The sequence below is a fragment of the Protopterus annectens genome, chromosome 4.part0, assembly GCF_019279795.1.
Source record: "Protopterus annectens isolate FY-2018-M chromosome 4.part0, PAN1.0, whole genome shotgun sequence".
In the NCBI taxonomy this organism is placed as follows: Eukaryota; Metazoa; Chordata; order Ceratodontiformes; family Protopteridae; genus Protopterus; species Protopterus annectens.
The window spans coordinates 1,682,697,302-1,682,713,710 of record NC_056733.1 but is presented as its reverse complement, the minus strand read 5'-3'; positions in this window follow the sequence as shown (position 1 = coordinate 1,682,713,710).

Here is a 16,409-nt window from a genome sequence, read left to right as displayed (position 1 = left end):
TCGGGGAGTGTGGGGGGGCAAAGCCCCTCAATTTGCTGACTTTTAAATTGTGTATTTTTTTATGGTCACCAGTTGCACCACTAGTTTCTTTCCCTTGGAGAAATTTCCCTTAAATAATCATTTGCTGAATTGAGGTTTCAATTTACTGTGTTTGATAAATAGCAATTCGATCATTAGTAGACTCACGCAAGTGATATAGACCCCTTTGATTCCCCGCTCAAACAATATTTGGCTATGTCCAGAATTCTTGAGGGAAAAAAGCTGAGTAGTATGATTTTGCCTCATATGTTCTGGTTTGTTCCTTGTAAAATTTGCAGTTTTAGAAAATAGTCGAGGACTGCAGTATCTAAGGACAGCCACCTGAGTTTCTAAATTCCTGAATTCATTTCCTTCAGATAAAGCATGCTATTGCAAGAAAGTAAAAAAAAAATAAAGCTGAGAACTAAGATGCCTGTGTGTGGATGTTTATGCCTGTTTTTGTGTGTGTGTGTGTGTGTGTGTGGGGGGGGGGGGGGTGTGAGAGAGTGATGCCTCTTAGTTGTCACCACTTTAGTAAAATGTCTTTGATCATATAATATTGCTGTGGCTGCTACCTATAACTTCATAAACTTGCTCATATTCAGATATCTGAGGTCTGCACTACTAATAAAGTGGTTCTGTGACTGGTCTGTGTGTGTATGTGGTGTATAAAAACATGATCCACAATAGCTATGAAATATGCTAGGTATGCTAAAGTTTTTTTTTCTCCTTAGTAATCACTTACTGTTCAGAATTCGACATTGCTTGGCATTTCTGTTATAGCTAACTGAAGGTTTAAAAAATCTGCTCAGGCTATGAATTTTTCATATTTCATAACTTCACTTCCCTTAGATTGCACCCTTTTAATAAGTGTTTCTTTTGTTCATTTCTGCCAGTTACTTCTATTTCATTCTTTGCAACAATTTCAGACTGCAATGACATTTCCACTTTCTGATTTACATTACTTTCAAGCTGCAATATGTATTTAAGTTTCACCTTCCACTAGACATGTTGATGGTCGTTTTATCATAGGTGTATGCCGACATATCTGCTAAAAATGCTGTATGTTCTTTCCCTGTGTATTATTTTCATTACTTTGTCTTAATCTTTTTCGGATGTGCATGCTTTAATGAATGTACCAATTTCTCTTCCTTTTTTCAAGTTAGGCAGAGGTTTATCTGTATGCATATTTAGCTGTTGGCCTTCTCCCTCAAAATGAAAGGGCATCCTTTCAAAAAGACTACCAACTTCCTACTACTACTTCAACAAAGCTTTAAGGTAGGTAAACATCTTTCCCGATCATTACGTCATGTGTTTGATAGCACACTACAGCAACAGGATGAACTACCTTTTCAAACATAGATTGTGTTTTTAACAGAGCATTAGTGGACAGATGACATCTCCAACATAACTTGCTGTTTGAAAGGTTCATTTTTGAGAGTTTCTCAGGTGTCAAAAGGATCTGTGTAGAAATTTCCAATTAAAAGTCCTCCAGAATTGTGAGTAAGAAGTTAGTTTAACTGAAAATAAAATGTTTGTTTTATCTTCCTTTGAAAATGATACTTGAAACCCTTTAGTTAGGTATTGCCAGAAAGAATTTTTAGAAGCTGTCTTATAGACAATTAAAGTGTTATATAGATATGATATTCCATTCTTAACATTGATATTATTATATAGCATTCCAAAAATTCAGTTTATAATTTTTGGTATGGTTTTGAAGGATGAGTTATGCATTATTCTACACAGATCCTTAATGTATCCTGTGATACTCTGACGAACCAACCAGTCATTAGGGGATAGGCCTTAGGTTGACAATATACTTTGTGTGTTCAAAGCTTGTTGGTTTGCAATACATTGAAACCATCAAAATAGGTTATTATTTTCCCATAAACCAAAAATCTCTCTATGTGTTTTATCAGGGAAATCCCTTGTAATATTAAATGGTATTAAAATCTATGCCACAGTTTTATATCTAAATTTGTGTTAATGAATTTTCTAAACACATCAAAAATATTGTTTATTAGTGTTAGTTTAGTTAATTTTGTCATACTATACTGTAAATGTAAACTTAAATAGTGCCATATCTTGTTATCTTTGTCAGTTAGCAAAGCATTCTTTGATAAATAATTTCTATTCATTAGTATGATGGAGTGCAACTGTTTCCAACTGGAAGATTATCTAGGATTTATCCAATTCATCACTATTTTAATTATAGATGCCTTTATATAAGTTTCAATCTCTGGAAATTTTAACCCCCCCCCCCTTGTTCCCATTTTCTGATATGATGAGAATATGCCACTCTATTTATTTTGGGGTACCAAAGAATTTCATCAGAGTTGAAGTGATTTCTTTACGGATTTTCTTTCCTGGTAGAAGTATAAGGGCTTGTGCTATACATAATATTTTAGGTAACAAAACCATTGTTATCAGTAGTAACCTATCATCAAATGTTATAAACAAGTTATTCCATTTGCTTATTAATGTCATGATTAAGTCTATGGCTTTAGCATAGTTAAGCTGTAAGGTTTCCTCTATATTCTTGCCTAGGACTATCCTTAAATAGTCTAGAGTTGAAACTTGGTTTCCAATAATATGATTAACTGGAACCTGTATGTTCTTTTTTTATTTAATAATAAATATTTTGATATAGATTTGTTGAATGAGAGTCCTGAGATTTTTTGGAAATTTGTTGTTACTATATCCACTTCACCTAACACTTCCTTAGAGTTGGGTAAGGTAAGGTAAGTAAGACATCATCAGCAAACATCGTTATTTTAGAAATATTTTAGTCATATATATTTATACCTCTTATCTTTGGGTTATTACATATTAAAATGGCAAGTATCTCTATGGCCAGAGCAAATAGGATAGGGGACATGGGACATCCTTGTCTATTACCTCTAGTGATTTGAATTGCTTTGGAAGTAAAGGGACCTAATTTGACATATGCTAGATTATTTTCATAGATTTTCTTTATCATTGTTATAAAGCATGGGGGGGGGATCAAATAACTGTAAGACTTTAAAAAAATAACCCCAATTTAAAGAGTCAAAGGCCTTTTGAATATTTAGACCTATTATCAATGCTTCATGGCTTCCTCTATTGAGGTAATCTATCAGAGTTAATACTCTTTTAATATTATCCTGTGTATGCCTGTTATGTATGATACCAGTATGGTCTTCATTAATTATTTTAGATATGGGTACTTTCAATCTATTGACCATAATTGACATAAATAGTTTATAATCATTATTCAACCAAGAAATTGGTCTATATGAGTTGCAATGATTAGGGTCCTTATTCTCTTTTAATATAGGGGAAATTAGAGAAAATCTCCAAGAAGGAGGTATACTTGCTGATGTTTGAACTTCACGAAGGGAACAATCTATACATTTCAATAATTAAGCCATCTATTTCAGGTGCTTTATTAGACTTACTTCCTTTAATCCCATCTATAATTTCCTTTTGAGAAATATTGTTATGTAGATCTAACTTAAGTTTCTCAGGAATTCTTGTCATGTTGGGAACTATATTCTCTAACTTCTCACATTCATTTGTACTTATTTTATATTTATTATGCTATGCATAATGATAATTAAAAGCCTCCAGAATGTCCCCTATGTCTGAAACTACTTTCCTTTTCCCTTCATGAAAGATACTATCAATGTTATTAATTTTTGATTGTATCTTAACTTTCATAGATAGGTTATGAAGATGCTTAGGAGAGGTAGCATATGAATTTAATTTCAGTTTTTCCATAGCTAAATTAGTTTTATGGGATAATATTTCATTGTATTTCTTATTTGCTTCTTCTATTTTCTTTTTATTATCTCTAGCAATTAAGTTTTTATTAGATTTAAGAGATAATATTTGATTATGGAGTTGCTATAACTCTGAGTCCCATTCTTTAATTGTATTTTTGTACCAGCTAATGATTTTACCATATAGATAGGGCCTTAAGAGAATCCCAAACCATAAGTGTGTTTGCTTCAGTATTATAATTAATCTCTAAGAAAAGCTGATATTCAAAAGTTATCCAATATTTAAAGTCTTTAATTTTTGTGATATATGAAGAAATCCTTGAAGTAATAACTAATTGATTGAATTCCAAGTATACTGTTAACAAGAGAGAATTCTGATCTGAAAAGCAACAAGGTTGTATTGAAAAATTCAAGATTTTAGAAAAAAGATCTTGTGAGATATAAATTTTATTTTTTCTAGTTTGGGTACCATGTCTATAGTCCTGGTGGGAGAATAGTAAAGAATTTGGTTCCAAGACATTAAAGGTGTCTTTTAATTTAAACATTTCTGTCCATTTTTTTAATGTTTAGCTGAGGACAATAGCCTAGGATATTTCCTATTGGTAGTTTCTATAATATCTGTGATATAATTGAAATCACCTCCTAGTATAATATTACCTTTTGAAGTAGTTGTAATAAAGTCTAAGTGTTTCTTAGCTAGTCCAACCCCCATACCCGGGAACCAGTATAAATTAACCAGGGTCCAAATTTTATTATTAAACCTAAGTATAACTAAGGCCATGAGTCCATCATTATCTACATGTTTGTAAATGATTTGGGGATTTAAGAAAGTCTTTTTCCATAGAATTGTTATTCCTCTGGTCTTATTTTTTATAAGAATATTGAGCAAGTCTTGTGTATTCCTTATGGTCCCACATAAATGTGTCATTATTTTAAAGTGTGTCTCTTGGAGGAAAACTATTTGAGCATTGTTTAGTTTAAGATACCTTAGTAGGTTGGCTCTCTAATATGGGTTGCTTAAGCCATTTGTATATAAGGATATCAATGTTAAATCTATATCAGAATTCTTTAAAGATAACAATTAATAAAGGAACTTGTATTAATAGAATCCTGTATACATAATACTCTCCCTGAATAGACAATAGAATGTCAATTGTTGTACTTTTATTTATTTCAATCTAAATAACTTTCCCCATGAAAGATAAAAGTAAAACAATTGTGTCAGACATTTCAAAACTAGAAAAATAGTTAAATAACAAAATATTTGCATATTTCACTCTGATATAAACTTTAATACACCCTATAAATGGAATAAGGTACATTCCTAGTCTAGCAAACAAAACTAACTCTGCTAGACTACCTATCCCAACCATCAACCTTTGTTTGTTTGAGCCCATAAAAACAAAGTAAAACATGGAGAATATATTATAAATTAGGAGAAAAAAAGTAGTAATAAACAACTAATCAGATATTGATTCAAGTTAGGTTTTAGAGATGAGTTACATACACTATTTTTAGAAACATTAAACATTTATGCAGAAATTATTCACTAAGGAAGCAAGATACATATTAGGATATATATATATATAATCTTAATGTAGTGTTTAATAGACTAAGGAAACATTAGCTTTATTAACAATCTAAATGATTACCCAGAATACCTAAGCATGTCATCTGTATTAGTTCTAATAAAAACTTCAAAATGGCAGAACAAATCAAAGAATCATTTAGCATTTGTATTTACTTGCCCTCTGAATAAATCTTATCATGACAAACTCCCACTAAATAAAAACTTCATGATAATTGGGTGTTAGCACACAGTGAGTGTGTGTCATTCCCAAAAGATGTTAACATAGATTATTAGAAATATTCCATAATACATATTTGTCCTTAATTAACTCCTAAACTTTTGGAATAGCAGATGTTTAAATAACTGACTAAAATCAATAATAATTAACTGGCATCAGTTAAAATGACAAAAATTAGTAAAAATCATTATTTATATAAAACTTACTATGGATAACAGGTCTTTAAAGTGAATGACTCAAAGGCAAAATTACGATAGAGATAGCTGTAAATATCTACCATAGTAATAGGGTAATACTGAAACTCGTAACTTATTTGTTGTATCACAAGTCATAGATATTACTGAGCTCTTTCCCTTTCATAAAGTGCTAATATACTAAAAAACATGACATTATAATAACTGAAAACATGACATATGAAATATAAATAATATCTAGGATGCTATAAGGAAATCAACATATTAAATGCAAAGTAATTATAGTTCAATCAAAATTATTCATACATATATTTTCTAGGATTTAGTATGGTGTTTGAGTATCCTTACAGTTATTAACATTAGTCATAAGCATTTCCTGTAAATGTGTAAGCCTATACACTTATACACTTGCTAACTGCATAGGAAAGTTATTTATAAAGATCTATTTATAAAAAAAACTTTAGTATATTCACTAGAAATAATGGCTATAATTAACTGTTTACAAGAAAGAATAACATTTCTGTATATATTTGATAACAAAATATAGTCACTATTATAACAGGGAACCATGAATATATTTGCAGACAGTGTAGCTTATAATTCTTGTAAAAGAAGCCTACTATGCTATATTAACCAATCAGAGAGTTGACTTTTACAATTAGGCTTGCATATACACATTAGATGTAATGTAATCTGATCTGCATGCATAGAATGCATGATGTCACTAGCTAAGTAAGAAAGCTTATCTTCTTTAATTTCAAATTGACATTTTCCCACCCAGCACACTACACAGTACAGTTTCCTGACCTCACTTTAACTGTATCACAAAGTCTGCATATTTACAGTAACAAATGCAAAGTTTATCTGTCAGATGCTTCCAAACATTAAAATAACATTCAATGCCAATGAGAGAGAAAACAGCACTTTAACATTAAACTCTACAGGAAACATAACCTGTAACCATTTAAAAACCTTGTGCCATAAAACATACAAGGATATAACTGTCAGAGAGACCCAATTTATGTCAAGAGCCGGCAAACAGCTTTTTGTTCACACAGGTATCAATAATTCTGAAACAATCAGAAGTTATAAATATTAAAGAAACTAGTTAATATATATAAATCATAGATATGCCCTGTTAGCCCATGTACCCAAAACAGTTTTGATAAATAATCTAAGCAGTGACTATGCCTGTGTAATAACTCAGAAGAACATTTAGCAGGGCAAAGGACTATATATTATTTGAAATAAAGTATGTCATCTTAAGGTCATAAAAGCAAAGATAGCTTACTGTTCAATCACTCAAAAAACAGTAATATTATACTAATATACTAAAAGCATAAACAGTTATTTAATGTGCATATGAACAAAAAAAAGTATAGAAATGAAAAAGCAAAAAGAGAAAGAAAAACAATAAAAAAATATTGTCATGACATACCTTACTTGCAAATTTAGCAAGTATAAAACAAATTAAAGTCCAGTTGCAGTAGATGCTTTGAGAGATTTAGTGGGAACAGCAATCTCTGACTCAGTTTTAACATCAGCCCAAGAAGATTTATCAGTAACTCTCTTCAGAGATGCAGATGCCCATTCCATATCTTCAGGTAAGAAAATAATTTTATTGTTTTTAATAAAGGCAGTGGCTTCCTCTAGGGCATTAAATGATCTAATTTCATTCTGAAATAGAATTTTTTATTCTGGCAGGAAAGACAAGCTGAGTTTTGATGTTATTCTGCTTTAACAGTTTTATTAATGGCCATGCTTTTTTCCTCTGTTCCAAAATCCTGGCAGAATAGTCATTATCAAACCTAATTGGGTTTTGATTAAATTTTAATGGACTCTTCGTCCAGGCAGATTTTAGGATCAACTCCTTGTCCAAATAAGATAGAAACGTTATGACTATTGATATGGGAGGAGTAGAGGAGGATGTTGACACTGGCTTTCCTAAAGCTCTATGAGCCCTTTAAATACCAAAAGACAGACCCTGCTTTAAATCAAAAATCTCTGGAATTCAGGTATTCAGGAAATAAATGCTATATTCTCCTTCAGCTCTCTCAGGGATGCCAAAAATCCTTATATTTGAACTTCTCTCACTGTTTTCCAGGTCATTCACTTTATTGAGAAGCCAAATGTTTTGTTTGATGAGAAAATCTTGTGGCTTTCTTCTTCCTTCAGTCTTCCATCAACATCATTCAGGGATGCTTTTAAGTGTGTTATTCTGGATTGATGATGCTGTATAAGTTCCTTTAGAGAATCTGTTTGTTTCTGACAATTTTACTTGAGGTTTAGTAAATTCTCCATAAAATCATCCATTTTTAGTGAGAGTTCTTGTAGAGCAAATGTCACAAGCTACATTTCTTTTTTTAAAGCCATGTCAGAATGAGAAGTCTTCAAAGTGCTCATCTCCACAAATTATATCTTCTCCTTTAAAATTTGACAGGAAAAAACTTTCCTAAGTTCACCAAAGTTATTAATAGTATAGTTTATACTTTCATCTATCAATTCTAAATATTTTTGCTAAAATAAAATAAGTTATTTCCTGTTTTTTATACTAGTTTCATGGAGCTCTGAAAAACTGCTGCTATCAGTTGACCATCTTGACTCCGCCCCCATTTTGATTTCTTTTAACAACTAAGATGTTATATTTCATTAGTTTTGCAGGAGCACAGTAACATAATACAGTTTCAGCTGTTCTAGCAGGTAATATAACACCTTCAAAAAGAATAACATAATGAGGTTCATACATAACAGAGGTCCTAGCTTTAATAGGTGTAACAATGCTACTTTTGTTGGTAGAAAATCTAGCCATGTGACCATTTTTTTGTATATAAAGCAGAATATGCCTTCCTTTAACTGGAACTTGTTGTTACCATCACAAGACACAGATTTTGCTTCTGGTCTAGAATGATCAGCCGTGTAGTTTCACAGCACATCAATCTTTCTTTTAGTAAACCAAAACATTTAAAAAATGTTAGGAAAGTTCAGCATTCCAACTTTCTTAATGCATTAGGTAAAGATCTCTTAAATTTTCAGTAGCTTATCCTTCTACCATTTTATCCTTAGCATGTTGTCCTTTGGAATGTTAGCAAAAATTCTGTGTTGTAAGTGACATAATTGCATACATCTCAACTACTTTGAGCAAGAAATCTGGACAAAAGCCCACAGATTGGGACAATTTTTAAATATTTCACTTATAAACTTAGAAATTCGATAGTGTAACAGGTTTTAGATTAGCATGAACTTTCTGATTAGTGTGAAGTCTGTAACTTAAATGTCATTATTTTTTAACTTCACTCTAATGATTTGCTACTAATTTGCCAGATAAAAAACACAATTTTATGAAAAATGGACCAAATGTATGAGGCAAACATCTGGACAGTCTTCAAAAATCTGTACTGTTGAGAGGTATGCATAATTATGATGTTACAATTTCATCATTAGAAAAAAGTATGGATATATATATATATATATATATATATATATATATATATATATATATATATATATATATATATATATATATATATATATATATATATATATATATATATATATATATATATATTTGTTTTTTTAAGTTTGTTTCAGCTTGTGACCCAGAGACGACAGCAGCTCTGACAACTAGAGCCTTTTAATCTTTTTGATTCATGATACTGAGTCTCTTTCTTCCATTTCCATGAAGACTTTCAGCATGTCAACAGTTAGCTGGGCTGAAAGGTTGTCTACCCAGTTATATTGGTCCCATTACTTCTAATGAATGTACTGCCATAATGATGACAAGATGAGCACTAGGTCCATCTACCTGGTTAGTCATTTTACTGACAGAGCTGTCCTTGAAATGCCCACCAGTTTGGCTCTGGTCACTATTCCTTCTACTGCAGCTGTGTTGGTCTCAGGTAATTGCTCTAGAGTTGCCATCCTGACAAATGGACCATCACAATTTGTACCTGAAAAGAGAAAAAAAAGCTTTCTCACTGTTTCTATCTATCTCTCTCGCACATTTTATAAACTATATTCAAGTGAGTTGATCCTTATGTTGTTAGCAATACTTGCAGTCTTTTTTGGAATAAAAAATGTGCCAAAATACTCTGCAATTCATCAATGAAGAACATTAAAGGCAGAAGAGAAACTGGTCTTATCAAACAGCATGGCTTGTTATATAAAAGTGTAACAATTTGCAGGTCATCCCCAAAATAAAAAGTCTTATGGTTTAAGAAAATACCACACAAGTACCTTCAACATACTCCAATTCAGTTAGGTTACAAAATCTTTCAGTGACTCTAAGCCTCCCAGTAGCTCTCTCTTCTAGGTACAATAGTCTCACTGGGACCAGACCTTAGGCTGGATAAACGGCTGGTTAATAAGAAAATGCATACAAAATAACATTTCTAGGTTAGAAATCGGCTAGAATAACAGGATTTGTGTTAATATGCATTTTTCTAATGAATATGAAGTCTAAAACTCAAATGTCTATCAGTATTTAGCCCAGAGGAGGCAGAAGTGTTGTTCTTCTCTGTTGTCTTTTGCTAGGGCTACAGCAGAAATTTGATGGACGGTTAAAGAGGAGGATGGCCAAAGAGAGGCTGGATAAGAGGGAGTCTACTATACTTAAAACAGGAGTGATTGTCGACTTCCTCCTTGGGTCTTCTTCTAGGTCTTCTTCACTTCTGTTTTCTCTCTCTGTCTCTCATCCAGAACTTCTTCTCGGGACATCAAATCCTCAACAAAAAAGGCAACCAGTACTCTGCAATGTATGGCTATCATTTTACATACCTTTGTTTGATTAAGTAAATCTACTCTGCAGATACAACAAACTTTCTTTCTTAAAGAAATACTATGATAAAGAAATATTCAGTGTTTTACTAACAACAAATTGACTACAATACTGCTGTATACATTATTTGCTCCCAAATTTCCAAACTTTTTGGTCACTTGTACTTCATCATTTAGTAAGATAAATGTAAGATTTAATATATTACATTCGACACTTAACAAGTAAAACAGACAAAAAGCATAGTTTAGGGCTGTGTTATGCATACACATTCTAACCCAAATTAGTATATTCTGGATCGTTTATTGTTTATTCATTCATTTAATTATTTAACTTTGATAACTAGGCAAGTGAACTTGTCCAAAGACAATTTTCAGTAACCACCCAGAGCAGGGGGCATTAATACATTTACAAACAGAATTTAGAAACAAATTGTTTCAGCATTAGTTTACAAGCCAGGTTATTAAGATAAAGGCCAGGTTTGTCAGCATTACAAATTCTGTTGACAGCATATACTCTAGAATCTGCAGTTAGGGTTATTCTTTTATTATTAACACAGTTGAAGTAGGCTTATGTAACATAAACTTTTCACACAGCTTTGAAACAGATATGTATTTGATGATATCCTATAATCAGCACATAGTCTCAAATTTTATTTTCTAATATCTTACGTTAAGCATCGGGTTTTTTTTTTTCTTAATTTATTTTATTAAACTATTTTTGTGTATGATCATGCATGATCAACATATTATGGATTGTTTCTTTAGCATTCTGTCACTGTTTTAATATCCATACTGTGTATTTATCTTAGGAGGTGCAACACTTTGAAATCTGTTCTGTCCTTGGTTACTTTTGCTTTTATGCAGTGACCTGTTTCCTAAACTGTATCATCAATGAGATATCTGTCTGACCACGTGTTATTCCTTTCCCCTGTGATTAATGTGCCTCGGATAATTTGACTGGAACATTTTGTACTTAGAACTGATTTGCAGTACCTAGCAGACAGCTGCCAGCATTTTTTTTCTTGGCCTTTAAACAGACAGTTGCACATTTCCAGTCACTATCTATTTAATCAAGTGCAAAGTTTGGTATTCTTATTCAGTGACATTTTGAAAATAAAGTATTGCAACTTAAGACTTATACAGGTAGATTCAATAAACATTGCATGATCATTTTCCACTGTGTCCACATCATGGCTCAACTCGTACGTGGTAGCAGTGAGTTTTAAATTCACTAGATGGCATGTAGAGGTGCACACCCCCCCACACAAGCAAGGTAAACATCATGGCATGCCAATTACACCATAAGTAGCTTATCTGCATGCTAATAAACCAATAAAACATATTGGAGCTATTGAACAAGCTATAAATCAATTGTGTAGACTCTGTGCTGGATTTTCCTTTGAATTCCAAAACTTTTGGAATACAGGCATGGAAAGGAGTCTACAGGAACAAAATGTTGTTTGTATGTGTTGCAGACTGAAACCAATGCTGCTGCTGCTGCTACCAATATGTCTAGGCCAAGAATGAGAAAAGTTCTCTGGCTCCATTTAACTTTTCACAATCTATATGATGTGGAAATTGTAGAGCACTACAGGGTGGATAGGGACACTCTGCAGAAAGTCTGCTAATTCTGCCATCATCAGCTCAGAGCCAGAGCAAACTGAGGGGAACCCATTCCAGTGGAAACAAAGGTATGTGTATCACTTAGAATCTTAGCTACAGGTACCATTCAGAGAACAACAGGGCACATGCTGGGGGTGTCATAGACATCAGCATCCAGGATCCTCCAGTTCCTGAATGCTATGCTCCAACATGCCAGTAACCACATATATTTTCCCAGTAGTTCTGAGGGGAGGGCCAGAAATATGCAGAAGTTCTACCATGTAGCACACTACCCTGAAGTATTGAGTGCCATATATTGCAGAAATATAGAGCTTAAGACACCACCCAGGGAACAGGGTAGGCTAAGCTCTACATAAACATAAAGGGCTACCACTCTATCAACTGCCAAGTCATGTGTAATGTCAAGGAATCATCTTGAACATGTGTGCTAGCAACCCTGGCAGTTACCACAACTCACATATCTAGCACATCTCACAAATGTACCAGATGTTGACTAGGAGTATATCAAACAAGTTCATTAACTAGGTGATGCAGGCTATGCACTGGAACCATGGCTGATGATACCCATCAGAAATGCACACATGGAGGAAAAACATAATGAGGTACATGCTCAAACCAGAAATATCATAGAACATGCATTTGGGCTACTGAAGTCCTGGTTTTGGTGCCTAGATACACCAGGGGGAGCTCAGCAGTACAATCCATGGACATGTACAGAATTATTCACAGTATGTGCCATGCTATACAACATAATCCTGAGGAAACAGCTTCAGCAGGAACAGCAAGGGGAAAGGGCATACATCCCAACACCAATGCCAAGGTCACCACAACCACAGGCAGATGAGGAGTCAGAAGGGAAACTACCAGCTGCTGTCAGTGTAGGCAGATGTAGGCATGCTCAGTATGCCCTTGCATTGGCTACGAGACAATGTATAGCAAACTCACTCACCACCTAGAAGCCTAAAAGTTTCCTCTTACATACAGATACATATGGTAACATTGATGCCAGGCAACTCACATGACCATTACCTATTCATGTATTGGCTGTGTTCTGCTTGCATCAGACAGATGGACTCATTGGCTAACAGCAGATGATGTGGCTGACCTACACCCATGAGGATGCCACCCCCCCCCAGCACATGTTCCATCACAGACAACAGTTGTTCCATAACAGATGCCCCTCATTCCATTGTGTCATTCATCCACTCCACTGAATCAGCAATTTGGTGGAGGCAGTCACAAATGTCAGTCTGTGCCACATCTACAACCTCGAGAATTTGTCTGGAGCACCAATGTGAATGTACCTGTGCCTCTATGATAGCCCTAACCATATGTTGAGTGGCACAAGAAGAGACACCTGCGCTAGGTGGAGGAGAGACAGCAGGCCCCCTCCAAGCACCCCTATAAACCCTCCTGTGAGGTACCTCACCCACACTTTGGCTAAAATTTCTGAATGAAAGGCCTACACCTACTTAAAACAGGCTTTAAAGGTACCATGCTGTTAAGCCCTGGATACCTATTCACCCCTAGTTCAATTATCCTCCTAGTCTCACAATACTTAGTATTACTAGTAATGTCGCCCTTTCTCCCTCCCTGTTACAATGCCAAAAACAGAAAATTATGTCCTGGACATTTTTCTATATGTTACGTTTATCCTTAAGCTTAATGGCTGATAAATGCCTCAAAATTCTGTCCTTAAATCTACAGTTTGTCTTCCCCATATAGAAGGAAGAACAATCTACACAAGTAGCTAGATATACTATATTCTGGGACAGGCAAGTAGTCTGACCTCTTGGGGTATATTCCCTCTGTGTAGTGGGGTGAACAAATGTACAAGAGCTATTAATATATTTGCAGGCTTTACATCTTTGACATGGAAACGTTCCAACCTTACCCTTTTGTCTCTCATCCCTATGGGGTTTATCACAAAGGATCTGCTTCAAATTTTTATTCCTCTTATATATAAAATGTGGGCTACCCCCCCACCATTTCCTTCAGAGAATCATCTGTTTGTAAAATTCTCCAATTCTCTCTAATGATGTCTTGCACCCACCCGATATCACTGCTATAGGTTAACTGTAGGGGCACTTTCCTTCTTACACTATTATCATGCCATCTACTCTGTTTATTGTACATATTATGCCTATTTGATATGCCTTGATTGGAGAGCCAAGGGGCAATCTTGGTGCCCCTGGAGCCCACAACGTCACTCATTACCCTTTTTAACTCCATAGATTTATATTCCCTGGTTAGCAGCCTATTAGTAAAAGTCACTAATTCTTCCTGTAGAACATCCTTATCAGTACATAACCCTGACAGTTGTAAAGACTGTCCTTTGACTATGTTATGAAAAACAAAGCCTGGATGCATACTATCTTTAGCCAAGAGTCCATTTTTCCAGGAGGCTTTTCTAAACACTTTGGTGTTGAACACTGTATGCCCACTTTGCTCTATCTTTATGTCCAAGAAATCAGTCTTTTTGTAAGAGGAATTAACTGTAAATCACAAAAAAACTAGTAGTATCTTCCAGATATCTGACAAAGCCCAGTAAGGTTTCATACGTGCCTGCCCATAAAATAAACACATCATCTACAAAACAAGTGTAAAAAGCCAGTTGCTGTTTCCATTGGTGTGCAGCCTCAAAAATAACCTCTTTCTCCCACTGAGCAAGTTCCAGATTGGCGTAAGAGTTCACACAGGGGGTCCCCATAGCAACCAGCCATTTCTGCCAAAAGTACTGCCCTTCAGAGAGAAAGCTGATGTTTTAATGACTGTGAAGTTTTTATTGGCCATCCCTTTTAATTGTATCTATATAAATGTTGGTTTTATTGAGTGTTTTATAGTCTGAAGAGGCATATTCTACTGTTTCACAAAATAACTGTCCCCAGATAAAACAGAAAAGGTAGCTAGTCAGTATTACCCACTGGAGAAACATAACAGTCTACAGATGTGAAATACAAACAACAGGCAGGATGCAAAACAAGGAGAATAACAATAACAACATATCCCTGTTTGTGCCATTACAGTAACTCACCTTTACCCCCGCAAAAGAACAGTCTATCCTTGTTTGTGCCATAACAGTAACTCAGCTTTGCTCCCCCACTCCTCACAAGAACAAAGAAATGACACATTTTGCTAACAAACCATCTTTGAAATGCTAAAAGTGCTATCAAAGGAACGGTTCCTGAAACATTTTTACATATTTATTACATAGCATTCTGTTTTCACATAATGGCAGTCATGTGTACCTGTGAAATGGCTTGGCAAACATGCCGATGCCAACAGCACACTTCTAAGTAATGCATACAGATAAATGAGTAAAGGCTTTGCTTCAGATTTTTCTGAAACACATTCCAGCATACACAGTATGTAGCTGTTAAAATGAAAGCATGCCTTCTGAAGTTCAGTAATCCTCTGTACAGATATATCCTGAAGAAATAGTATATGTGCAGTCTTCCCAACATAAGCAAGTCTCCTCACCATCAGTTTCCTAGCTACACAGTTACCATTTTATATTGTGTAGGTTTAGGTCTGTTAGCGTGGTGAAGATGCAAATGAGGTGTGAACTCATTAGAATTGCTGAATCCCAAATTCTTGGATCCATGTCAGGAGATGTAAACACAGTGCAGGCACTCCCTCAGTGTTTGCAATGGATTACAACTGTGAATACTGATTTGGAGAAGGAAAATACAACAGCACTGCAAGCTGCCTTACTTCCACTGGGTGTGTCAGGTTAGATCTATAAAGTATTAGATATAAGTCTGGAAATGTAAGTAAGCAGCACACAGCAAACAGGTCATGTTCCTTAACATCCAACTTGCCCTTCAGTTGCTGGAAATGCATATGACATTTTTTTCCAGTTCATATCCTCACACATTTTAAGGCCAGTGATATAGAATGACTTACATTCTGCATGTCACAGAGTACTGGCAAGATAACTGAAGAATGACCAACAAACACAGAAATATATTTGCAAGCAATGATCATAACAGGTTGTGTGATCACTAAGTGCACTAGATCCAACAATGAAAAATGTACAAATAACAGTTGTATGGTTTGATATCACTGTAAATGCTGTTGCAGTTAGTTGTGTGTAGAACGAGTTCAGTTCTTTGCAGGAAAGGTGTTTGTTTGGTAAAGAGGGATGAGCAACCATCCTGTGTTGTGAATGTGCATTGGGGTGAGAGTTCAAATCCAGATCTATATAGACATAGCTCATATGAGCCATAATT